The sequence below is a fragment of the Manacus candei genome, unplaced genomic scaffold (genome assembly GCF_025592945.1).
Source record: "Manacus candei isolate 608988 ecotype Guabito, Panama unplaced genomic scaffold, ASM2559294v1 h1tg000188l, whole genome shotgun sequence".
NCBI lineage: Eukaryota > Metazoa > Chordata > Aves > Passeriformes > Pipridae > Manacus > Manacus candei.
Genome location: NW_026138236.1, coordinates 124,977 through 138,177, shown reverse-complemented (window position 1 = coordinate 138,177; position 13,201 = coordinate 124,977). Strand labels below are relative to the sequence as shown.

Here is a 13,201-nt window from a genome sequence, read left to right as displayed (position 1 = left end):
CAGGAAGAGATAAGGTCTCTCTGCTGCAAGAGATGTCCTTCTGTAGCTTTGTTCTCAAAGCACCCCATGTGGCTACCATACAGCAGGGCTTTCAAGAGCATCAAGAAGAGCATCCCACACCCAACCTGAAGCTGGGGTGACTCTCCCCAAACAGTTCCCACCTACTTTCCTCATCCTCACCTTGCAGCACATTGACAGGCAGAGCACCAGACCCAGGGTACACGTGGAGTGGGGAGAGGAAGATCAGCAACTGTCCAAGAGCACAAAGACAACACAGGAACAGTTGTGAGCTGGGACAGGTCAACACATTGACGGGGACCAAGATGTTGTCAGCACAGCCAAGGACCATAGGACAGCTGGGCAGAGATATCTTGGCCCCAGCTTGGCTGACACCATCAATGCATCTCTCAAAGGGCGATGGGACTTCCACATTCATCACACCTGGTGTCCTTCATTATTTACACGACCAACAATGCCCTGCACCAGGCTCATGACTCCAGGTCCAGCAAAAGCAAGATGGGTCACAGACACAGAGACGCCACAACAGTTATTTCCACCCTCACTGCTGGAACAATCTTCACCATCACGTGGTTGACTACAGCTTTCCAACCCATCAGTCTTGGCTGCTCCCAGAGGCTACACTCATAGAATAATCACAGAATCCTTTAGTTTGGATATGACCTCCAAGATCATTGAGCCGACCCTTTGACTGATCATTACCTTGTCAATGAGACCAGGACACTACGTGACATGTCCAGTCACTTCTTGAACACCTCCAGGGATGGTGACTCCACCACCTCCCTGGGCACCCCTTTCCAATGCTTAACAACACTTTCCATGAAGAAATTCTTCCTGATGTCCAAACTGAACCTTTCCTGATGCAGCTTGAGGCCATTTCCTCTTGTCCTGCCATTTGCTACCTGGGAGAAGAGACTGACCCCCACTTGGCTACGACCTCCTTTCAGGTGGTTGTAGAGAGCAATAATGTCCCTCCTGAGCCTCCTTTTCTCCAGGCTGAGCCCCCCCCCTCCCCGTTCCCTCAGCTACTCCTCATCAGATTTGTTCTCCAGACCCTTTCTCAGCTCCACTGCCCTTCTCTGGACATGCTCCATCACCTCAATGTGTTTGTTGTCATGAGAGGTCCAGAACTGGACACAGGATTTGTGGTGCAGCCTCACCAGTGAGGAGTACAGAGGCAGAATCACTTCCCTGGTCCTGCTGGCCAGGCTATTTTTGATACAATCCAGGATGTCACTGGCCTTCTTGGCCTTCTTCCCATGTAGCCAGTCCTTTGTGCCACACAGAAGAAAGTGCACACCAAAGCAAGAGATGGAAAGGGAAAGCTGTAAAGCTGAGAAAAGATGCCTTCAGCAAGGTTTGTTTTAAGGCACAAGTAGCTCATACTGAAAGGCAAATCCTCTGGTTTTCAGTCCAGACCCCTGTAGGAGGACGATTTATGTTGTCTCTCAAGCCAAATGTGGTACTGGGGGGCTATTCAGGACAGCAGTAACACTTGCAGTTACTGCTGCAAGGAGATCCAGGGGCAATGAGCACCAGAATTTAGGGAAACATCACCCGTATCAAAAGGGACACTTGTCACACTGATTCAGCACCAGTGCCGCCACAGGGAAATGAGAATTACACAAAACACTGCTCTCTCCCCAAATACGAGCCTTGCAGGTGAGGAATCAGAGCTGCTGCCTCAAGAAACACCAGGGAAGAGTCCTGTAACTCTGCAGTAGCTCCCTACACCTCCAAGGGGAGCTAAAACAGTCGGGAGGGAAAGAATAGTCCCAGAAAAAGCCAGTGGAGCTTGGCTTTGGCTCTTTTGCCACTCCTGAATGTGGTGCTGGACCAAAAATCAATATCCTTGGGAGTGGACCAGTGAACATCCAAGGGACACAAGCATATCCCACCAGAGTGGCACAAGACCAGCCCCCCTCCCTGCCTGTCACACTGCACAGGAGACCAGCAAGGCTTTACCACCCTGGTAGGAGCTTCCAAGAGGAGGAACATGAAGTTAAACCTGAAGATCCACAGAACAACATGGTTTTCAGTAATTTCAGGGAATAGGGGACAGACTTTTTAGTAGGGCCTGCAGTAACAGGACAAGAGGTAATGGTTTTGAACTGAAAGAGGGTAGAGGTTCAGACCACAGAGAAGGAAGAAATCTTTTGTGATGATTGTGGTAAAACACTGGCACAGATTGCCCAGGAAGGTGATAAATGCCCCATCTCTGGAAACATTCAAGGCCAGGTTGGATGACTCTCTGAGCCACCTGATCCAGTGGAAGGTATCCCTGCCCATGGCAAGATAGCTGGACTTGATGACCTTCAAAGGTCCCTTCCAACCCAGACTCTTCTATGACTCCAACTGCATGAGATCTTTAAACACCCATGTGTTGGCCATTTCCTGCATTTAAGTTTTTTCTGTACATAACAAATTCTAGAAATCAAAGACATGAAATCATCAAAGGACCAGCACAATGAGAAGGCAGGAAGAACACAAAAATATGGCCAGAGCTCTGAGACAGCTCTTGGAGAAGGTTGTTCTCCATGTGAGAAAAGATAACGACACCCTGGGACTCCTTCCCCAGCCTCACCATCAGAATTTCATAAACCAGCTCTCACTTTTCACAACTCAGTCCAAAAGCGAGGGAAATCCTATAAATGAAATCCAGGGAAAAAAAAAAAAACAAAACAAAACAAAAAAACCCAAAAAAACCCAAAACATTTCATAAGGGCAAAATTTTATTTTCATCTGCCTGAGCCTCATCATTCCACATGCAGGGGACCCTGTCCTGAAGAGATGCTCTTACCAACTGCTTCCTTCGTCCTGCTCCCCCGGTCTTAGACTTTCTTTTAATCTGGAAGGAAAAGCAAAACAACTGATTAGTGCTGGGAATAAAACTATTTCACTGACAAGGTTAAGGACATGGACACCATCAGCACCACGAGCTCTGGTGTCCAGACACAACCTGCAGCCTCTGAGCTGGGCTGTCAGAACAGGTACAAAAGCAAGTGTTGGTTCCTCAAAACATCACTGCTGAGTATGGGAACAGCATCTTCTTTTTAAAAGAAATTAGAAATAAACATCTAAAATTGCTAAGAGCTTTTAATATTTCCAGATTAGCAGAGGTGCAAAAGTAGGAGAGTTATAATTGGCTGCAAGATGCCTGAAAAAATAACAAATAATGAATTAAAACCTTCAATGGAAAAGGGGAATCCCTTGCTTAATCATCCAGCCTTCTTTAAGATCCCAAACCTGCCATGGGAGGAACACTCTGGCCGCAATCCAGTTAAGCATTTCAGTGTCTGTTAAACTGGAGAGAAGAGAGAGCCTTGACAAATCAAGGTCTTGGCTGGTTGTTTCTCTCTCATTCTGGCCATCAAACATACACACACATCCCTACCCTCCAAGAACTTCCAAATTTAGCTTTTATTCCAGGAACAACACCTCTTGGCTATAAAAGCACCCAATTCTGCAAGGAAAAAGCAACATTGGGAGGTAGGTCCTGCACTAGATGAGCACCAGGCAGCTCTCAAGAGCTTGCTTTGTTCAATTAACACCAGAGAGGAAGCCCTCCACACACTGTATTTAGCTCCTATACTGCTCTGTGCTGAATATTTTTTAAATCCTACTGCATTAATAAACATTTCCTACATAAACACTACATACTAACTCCATTCTCCATACAGAAAAGCCAGTAAAAAAAACAAGATGCAATTTCCTCAGACAGAAAAATTCACAGGTAAAATTGCGGCAATGATTTATATCTGCCCATAGCAGCAATCCCAGCCTTGAGTGACCTCTCTGCAAACACACCAAGGCAATTACATGCAGTGGCAGCCGAATTTCCCCTCCTGGAGAAGCAGCTTTTTGGTGCTGGGTGTGAGAAACATCAAAAGGTACAACGAAAAATATTCTTGTAACTGAGCGGGCTGGGGACAACCAGCCTAGAGGTTTAATCAGGATTTGGATCAAATTGTGTGAGGGGTTTTGTAAGCATCGATTTTATTGAGTTGTTGCAGCTGGAGGATGTAATTCCCAACGACCCGCCAATTTAACCTATGGAAATCACCATCGTCCAACTCAGCTCAGTCCTCCCACTCCATCCCCTCTTGTTTGCCATAGTGTTCATTAGCAGATGAGTGGTAAATCCACCTCATCCTTCAGCATCCTACACTTGGAACATGCCCAGCAGCCCTCTCATGTCCTCTTGGTAAGGTAAAACTCACCTAACAGGGAAAACACAAACTTTTTAAAAGCCACCAGCCATAGCTGGCAGCTGACAGATGAAATGCTCCCAGTTTATTAGAATCAGAGAATCATTTCAGGTTGGAAAAGACCTCTAAGGTCAATGAGTCAAACCATTAACCCAGCACTGCTGAGGCCACCACTAAACCACATCCCCAGGTGACACGTCCACACATCTTTTAAATACCTCCAGGAATGGTGACTCAGCACTGCCCTGGGCAGCCTATTCCAAAGTTTGACAACCCTATCCATCATGAAATTTTTCCTAATATCCGATCTGAACATCCCTGGTGCAACTTGAGGCCATTTCCTCTTGTCCTGTCACTTGCTACTTGACCAACATGGGCAGGACAAGGCGACGTTGGGACCAGATGATTTTTAAGGTCCACTCCACACCCTCAGCATTCTATGATTCCATGATTTTATGGTTCTGGGTTCAGCCTGACAGTTCCTTGTATTGCCTAGGACATCCTTGTTCCAGCTTCTTATTGAGCCACACCATCATTGCTCTTTGTTGTAAGGATGTTTCCTCTGCTGGGCATCCCAGAGTCCCCTTTCCTTCACCTCATTTCTTTAGGAAGGAAAACAAGCAGCAGGGGCTGAGGGCTGGGAATTTGTGACTTCAGCTGCCAGCCTCTCCTCCAGGAAAAGAAATTTAGGAAGAGTATGATGAAGAGCATGTAAGAGGTGCATTTAGGTGAATTTCAACCATTCCACACTCCCTATCCCTGTTTACTGCAGGATTTTGCTAGGAAGAGCTAAAACCTGGAAGACTCTCCATCAGGAGAAAGAAATAGAGCAGCATGAACTTAAGGGAGCCTGAAGAGAGTTCTCACAAGCAAAAAGATCCAAATACCAGTGATTCCAGATCCCATCTGCTACCCAAAAGGGGTGATCTCTCCCCTCCCCCTGAGATGTTTACAACGGGGAAACCCTCTCATCCTCCCCAGCTCAGCAGTCACCCAGGTGCTTTGAGTCTTCTCCAATCTGCTCCACCTACACTTGCATGTGCAAAACAAACCCCAGGGCAGCTGTGTTTTCCCCAGCAGAGCGAAACAGCAGACTTGGAGAGAGGAGATCTGTCTGGGAAGCAAACGTGGTGAAAAGCATCCATGATGAGTGTGCCCAAGGGCAAGATCAGCCATTCATGGGAATGGCCAAGGAGCGGGAGAAGATATTTTGGTGCTGGAGATGATAGATGGAAACATGTTAAGATTTTCCAAGAAAGGCAGAGAGGCTGGGAGAACCTCACACTGAAGCTTTAAAAGGCAGGAGGAAGAGCAGCTCAAACAAGGCCAACAAAGTCACAAGGGATTCAACCCCTATGTTTTTTCCCTTTTTTTTCTTTGTCTGAAGGGTTCAGCCACGAAATGAAACGATTTCTGCCTGCACTGAGAGAGGAAATGCTCCTGTTTAGGTGAGATTAATTTCAGGATTGTGGCCAGACTGAGGAAATTGGTGGCAGAAATCCTTCATAGCTGGATAACAAGGTTTGCAGGTTTATGAGTAATTCTCCTGAATTATGTGCCCAGCACCTTGGGTGTGGGTGACACGTTCATTCCTCCCCTCCCTTTTTGAATGGAAAATGTCATCCAGGCACACAAACACAATATTTATTAAAAAAAGAATAAAAATAGCAACAACACAATTCATGAGGTGGAGGCAGAGATTATATCTCGCTTGCACAATGCCCAACACAGCTGCTCTGTACAGGAATTTGCCTGGTGGGTTTTCCAGGAGTGTCCCCAAGCTGCATCACAACCACAATGTACATCATGTCCCCAAAACCTAAGGAGCCTCTGAGGTGGAAAATGGGACAGCATCAAGACAAATCAACAAAAACACTCCCCTGTACATCTCTGTTATAACAATCTTTTTGATATGGAGAGATCAATCCAGGCTTTCTCACTGCAACATTCCCATCCTTGCTGCTGAGCCACCTCGGATCCTTAAGCCTGGTCCTACAAACACTGCAGGGACCAACTGAAGTTTTAACGCTGTCAGAGCTCAGCTGCAAAGAAACCGAAGAGGGGGAAGAGCAGCCTTTTTGTGAAGATGTCTCTGCTCCATCTGGATCCATCATGTTCCATTACTCAACTGCCCTTCTGGGAATTCTCCACGCCTTCCCCCATGTCATGCCCAGGCACCAGACATGAAAATAGCTTCCGACAGCTCCTGCTGGCAGGACAACGGCTCCGTTTCTCCTGAAGGATGAATGAGCAGATGGGACCAGTGGAAGATGGCTGAGCTAGAGCTGGACAACTGGAGTCTTTCCAATCCAGTAACTACAATCCAAAAGGATGCAAAGACCCTTCAGGGTCAGAACCTTTTTCCGAGGGGTAGGAACAGGGTCAAGGAATACGCAGGTTACCAACAGGCTGTACAGACTAAATTCTGTCTGCGTGGCTGGTTTTACTGTTCCCCAAATTCCTGCTTTGCCTGCTTATTCCCCAGTCAACCCAGCGTGTTATCCCAGCAAAACAAGCACAATACTGAGGAGTTTTGAAATTAATACGATGGGCTGGCGAGCATCTTCCGTCAGGCAGAACTAAAATTAAAATGCACACCCGCCCTCGCCTCACTCCCTGAAATTCCTCAGGCAGCAACTTCCCCGCGTCACATCAAGAGACTCCGACAGCTGAAGGAGCTGATGGGAAGCTGCACTTACAGCTGCTACCAGACTTCAGAGCAAGGTTCCAGCTCCACCACCACGTCTGCTCCAGCAGACCAGCCACAAGGCTGCTTCTAGAGCAGTTCCCTCCATGCACAGGGGTGACATTCAATCCCTCAACACAAATGGGTGGGAGAGGAACAGAGGAATAGTAGTTGCCCAATATTTTGGAGCAGGAAAAGGCAACCATGAGTTTTTTTCCCTCAGAAAACATTGCCAAAGGGCTCATGCATGTTGTGGCTTTGCCATCACCCTGACATAGGAGAAATGAAAATAGAAGCCTGGAGAAAATTGATTCAGCTTCTGTAAAAACCTCAAGGAACAGGTGGCAGCAAACACAGAGTTTGGAGACTACACCATTGTGACCTGTCACAAGGCAGAAAGAGCTTCTGAGAACCAAAGAATCATAGAATGGTTTAGGTTAAAAGGGACCTTAAAGACCATCTCATTCCATCCCCCTGCCACAGACAGGGACATCTTCCACTAGACAAGGTTGCTTAGGGTCCCATCCAACTTGGCCTTGGACACTTCCAGGGATGGGAAATCCACAACTTCTCTGAGCAACCTCATGGTGCCTCACCACCCTCACAGCGAAGAATTTCTTCCTGATATCTAATCTAAGCTTGCTCTCTGTCTGTTTGAAGCCATTCTCCTTGTCCTGCCACTCCATTCCTTGTCCAAAGTCCCTCTCCAGCTCTCTTGGAGCCCCTTCAGGTGCTGGAAGGGGCTCTAAAGTCTCCCTGGAGCCTTCTAGTTTCCAGGCTGGACAGCCCCAAGTCTCTCAGCCTGTCTCCAGAGCAGAGGTGCTCCAGCCCTGTGATCAACTTAGTGGCCCTTCATCTGAACCATCTGTGGAAGCATCTCCACCCTCAATGCACATCAACTACTCACCTACAGAGAAGTTTGGGGCAAAGATGTAACTCTGCAGTACCAGACCAGAGCAAAACCCTGATATCTGAGCTGCACCTGGACTTAGGATTCCGCAAGTCCAGCTGAGATGAGCAATCCTAAAAGAGGGAACACTGAGACAGACACTGACTCACAGCCCTGAAGTCACTGTGAAAACCCTGGTTAACAGTGAGGCACCAATACAACAAGCTAAGTCATTCCTGAGGTCTTGCTGCAAGCAATTTTTTTCAAATTATCTCCATCATGGATAGGGGTGACAGTTCCCTCATGGCTCATCACACTACCAGGACCACAGCAAGAACACTGACACCCTCTCAGACACCTTTTGGGACAGCAAACACAGCTGCCTGCACTTCATGGCTGTTTTGGGGTTCAAACTGAGATGCAAACTGCTGCCAAAACAACCACCACAGAGGAGCTGTTGCTCTTTCTCTTGAAATATGGAGACACTTTCCATTTTCTTCCCTCCCCGTCCCTCGATTTTACCAGATTTCCTACAGAAGGAAACAGGAATTGCATGACTCAGAGGGAGAATCATCTTCTCCCCACATGCATCCAAGTAGTTGGGTGAGACACCATCTTCTGTCCCAGGTCACTGGTATCACACCAACCACCCCTGGCACAGCTCTGGGAAAACACAGCCAAGACAAGAAGCAGCACAACCAAGAGCCAGAAGCCAGAGTTGCAGGACTGTCCCGGTTGTGATGAACTGAAGGAGGTTTTCCTTCAAGAAGCCACCAAGCCAAACATGAAGGTCCTCATCCCATGTCCAGAGGAGGTCATGGGAGGAGAATTCTGCAACTTGCTGCATGGAAGAGGCTCTGTGGGATAAAGCTGGGATGATCAATGTGGACAAGGAATAAAAACTATGCCCAGGAACAAAGTGAAAGCAACAACTCTTAGTGAGGCCTGCAGTATCTCACACACTGTGCTGACTTGCCTCCTTCACGTGCTTGAAATTTTTGGAACACACTGGAATATATTTTCCATTGCCTCCACTTCTGTTGCATTTTTATTGTTGTTCCCAAATGTTAAAACACTGAAAAAGTGGAGTGGGGATTGGTAAGGCACATTCTCAGAGGCACCGGGGGAAGATGGGTCCTCTGATGGAGGAAGAGAGATCTGAAAACAGCTTCTTGTAACAAAACAAAACCCCTGCCATAGGAACAATGTCAGAAGGTGATGCCCCGAAAAACTGCCCCACTCACTTGATGGTGCACAGATATCACAGCCCCCACAGCTGTTTGCACAGTTATGATTCCTCCTTATCCCTCACAGAGCTGACAGCAACCCGTGTAGGATCTGGAGATCCAGTGCAGGGGAAGACAACTCCCCAGGGCATAAAGACATCAGCACATTTCAGCAAGGCCTTTAGAGTCAGTTATCTGATGTTTTAAACTCCACTGATGGCATTTATGAATTTTAAAATGCATATAAAGCTTCGACATCCTCTCCCAGTCACTCTCTTTAGGATGCAAATGCAACTTAACACAATTAGGCAAGACAGAAAGCCCAGTTGTTGAGCATCCCAGTTGTTGAGAAAGAAAAAGGGACACCAGCTCAACAGGCAGGCTGGGTGAAAGTATGTTGTCATCTCCAGATGGTTTTGTGATCAGCATGGGACTGTGCAAAGAGGAACAGCACTTTTCCAAAAGGCATCGAGCCCTGCTACATGAAAAAAAAGAAAAATGAAAAATAATAATAATAATAAAGTAAAATAAATCAATTAATCCCATATTTGTTAGCAGGAAAACAAAGCACTTCATTAAAAAAACAAATCTAATCTTTAGGACTGGAAAAACCCCAGACTTCAAGAAAGTTGTCTGGGCACATTATTCCATTTACAGATGTAAATGAAGCAGGGGAGGAGTAAATGAAGGAGGGGAGGTTTAGATCAGATTTTAGCAAGAAATTATTTACTATAAGGATGGTGGGGGACTGGAACAGGTGCTCAGAGAGATTGTGGATTCCCCATTTCTGGAATTGTTCAAGGCCACATTGGATGGGGCTCTGAGCAACCTGATCTAGTGGAAGGTATTCCTACCCATGGAAGGAGGTTAGAATGAGATGATATTTAAGGTTCCTTCCAACCCAAACCATTCCATGATTTTATGGTTTTTTGTGTTATCTGAAACTCTCACCATTGAGGTAGAGGAGAGAGGAGAGAGAAAAGGAGAAAGCTCTTGGCACGAGGCTTGAAGATCCTGAAGGTATTTATTTCTGTTGCTCAAGTTTCAATTTGAACTGAGAAGCTGACAAAGTGTCTGGAGGTACCTTGAAACGTTTCCCATCACGACTGCTCTTTGCAAAGGAGAAGCAGCTTGAAATTGGCAGGAAGTAGATATTTCTGTATAATTTGCCATCTTCCACAGAAAAATCAATCATCCCTAATTCCAGGCTTTTTCTTTTTTTTCTATTAAAAGACCTAAATAAAACATTTCTGTTATTGCAGACTGCAATTAAAATAAAAAAAAAAACTAAAAAAAGAAGCAGATTTATTAATCAAATTTTCTGGAGCACCTCTGTTATGAAGACAGGATGAGAGAGTTGGAGAGGTTCAGACTGGAGAAGAGAAGGCACTGGGGAGACCTCAGAGCCCCTTCCGGGGGGGGGGCTCCAAGTCCATAAAGGGGCTCCAAGAGAGCTGGAGAGGGACTTTGGACAAGGGCCTGGAGGGACAGGACAAAGGGGAATGGCTTTAAACTAAAGGAGGAGAGATTTGGATTAGGTATTAGGAAGAAATTCTTCCCTGTGAGGGTGGGGAGGCCCTGGTACAGGTTTCCCAGAGAAGCTGTGGCTGCCCCATCCCTGGAAGTGTCCAAGGCCAGGTTGGATGAGGCTTGGAGCAACCTGGTCGAGAGTCCCTGGTATCCCTGCTCATGGAAGAGGGTTGGAACTGGATGATCTCTAGGGTTCCTTCCCACCCAAACCATTCCATGATTTTATTAATGATTTTGGATCTCCCTCAGAACTCCCCGGTGATTTTAGAGGACCTTTAGGTGGCAAAATAAAATTTGACAACATGTTTCGAGGAGAAATGAATCAGCTCTTAACTTGTGCTCCTCTTTTTAAACAACAAGGATCGGGAAGCTCTCGGAAGTTCATCAGTTTAGCAGCACTATCACTGCAAGAAGGAGATGGAGAACCACCTAAGCAGAGACACAGATGCTGTGTTTGCACACCTGACACGCTGAAGGTGTTTGGGCTGTTCCCACATCTCTGTGCCTCAATATGCCACAGCAGCACTGACCTTTGGGAAGCGCTTTGAGATGTCTGGGTGTGTTACACAAGCACAGGTATCACTACCTGGAGTCCAGGCAATCCAAAGCAAAGCACTGCAGGGAGCTCACGGAAGGGTCTGCCTGAAAATAGACAGAAATCCCCACCAAAAACATCCAAGTCGTCACGACAGGAAAATAAAATCCAGCAGATTGTTGCATTGAGCCTTCTATGAATCATCATGTTGTTATAGCAACTTCATCTCTGCAGCGAATCTGAAACCAAGCACAGCTGAAATAATGTAACAGCATTAAGTAAAAATGAGATATAACAAGACAAAAATGGACGGGCTCCGTCTCAGAGGAGCACCCACACTTCTTTCTCACCCTCTTCCCTCCCTTTGAAAACATTGCATTCCTGTATTCAAACAAAAAAAAAAAAAAAAAAACAAAAAAAAACAGACCTGGAGCTCATGGAGAAGAAGAGCTCTAATGAGCTTTTGAATTCAAGGAGAACCTTCAAAATGAAGATTCACAGAATCATAGAATCATAAATGGTTTAGGTTGGAAGGGACCTCAAAGATCATCTCATTCCAACCCCTTGCCATGGGCAGGGACACCTTCCATCACCATTAACTAAAACCAAGTGCAATCCCAGTTATCACCACCAGCCCCAGGCAACTGCCCCTATTGCTCCCACGGACTGTAAAACTCAAGCATTGAATCAACTATATAAATTTTATATATTTGATAAATATTTTTAATTGACGCAATGCATGAATTATATATATGTGCATATATATTTATTTATATATTATATATTATATTATATGTTATATATTACATGTTATATATTATATATATGTACATATATATTTATTTTTATATATATTATTTATTTATTTATATATATATATATATATATGTATATGGACACTATCATCCTGTTCGGTTCAGGAGTCCCGAGCAGAGAGATCCCAACCTGAACAGAACATTTAGAAGCAAGAAAGGGGATTCACAAGCTCTAGTTTGAAAACTCCAGGTCTCTGTGGTTATTTTATTACTGGAGGAGCGTCACCAAGGTGTCTTCCATCACAGCAGCAAAGAAAGGTAAATATATATATTTGTTCCAGGGATTTGGCAGAAAAGCCAAGGAAAGAAAGGCAAGGGGATCCCACCAACTTTCAAAACACCACAAGTCCTTTAAAATACACCACTGTGCTCTGATCAGCGCCAAGGATGCCCAAAAAGCACTGCAGGGCACTGACCTGCTCCTCATCCTCATGGGATGCTGCCAGCATCAAGGTTTGAAGGAGAAAGAAGGGAAATGGAAAAGCAAGAAGCCTGGGAGATTTGCAAGTTTTGCTCTTGATGTTTCAGGCAAATTAAACCCAAAAATAGAAAAAGCAACCCACAGACCCAGAGCTCCAGTCCCAACAAAGTCCTATTAGTCTTAATAGCACTAAAGCGACTTAATTAATGAAAAGCAAATAAAAAGAAGCAGCCCAACTTATTCTTTCAGAGTTCAAGACAGCAAAAGCACCAGCCTGCCCCAGACAAAACTCTTATTTTTTCTTTTCTTCTTTTCCCTAAATGCATTTATTCATTAAGGTTCCTTTGTAGGTTGTGTAATGAGTCATTTCTTGCTTCTCTATGAAGTGCAGAGGGATGGAGAGGAACAGGATTTAAACAGAGGATGGAGACACTCACAAAGCCTTTAGAAAAGCCTGAAAAGCTCTTGAAGGAATCACAGATAAAGTGAAGCAACTCCTCACATGGACTTCAAACCTTTTTCTTTATCACTGCAGCTTTCCCAGGGTCTAAGCCTGGCCAGCTCCTTGCTCACAGCCAGCACAGAAAGCCGTCCCCTCTCCTCCACCCAAAAATAATTTGCTGAGTTTTCTTAGTCCCCAGAAGAGCTTGAGGAGAGAAATCCAGAGCTCAAGCAGCAAGTAGCAGGGATGCTGCTCCTCCCATGGACCTGGTGGCTCACAAGTGTGGATTTGACTATCTCTGCACCAGTGAAACATGGTCAAGGGGGATCATAGAAGTTGGTATCTTCAACAGCACGAGGCATTTTGTGTCTCTTACCCTGCAGTCAGAGAAGCCCCAGCAGCCCCCAGCTCGGAGCGAGCCACACAAGTCC

The 13,201-nt window shown here is 45.7% G+C and overlaps 1 protein-coding gene across 1 annotated transcript in view; it reads right to left on the bottom strand.

The window, feature by feature from the left end:
* TSNARE1 (t-SNARE domain containing 1) overlaps positions 1–13,201 on the bottom strand; it is a gene marked incomplete at its 3' end in the record, with an annotated part of 298,862 nt that overhangs the window by 249,753 nt on the left and 35,908 nt on the right. The window contains exon 3 of the mRNA XM_051774128.1: positions 2,819–2,866. The remainder of the gene's footprint in view (positions 1–2,818; positions 2,867–13,201) is intronic.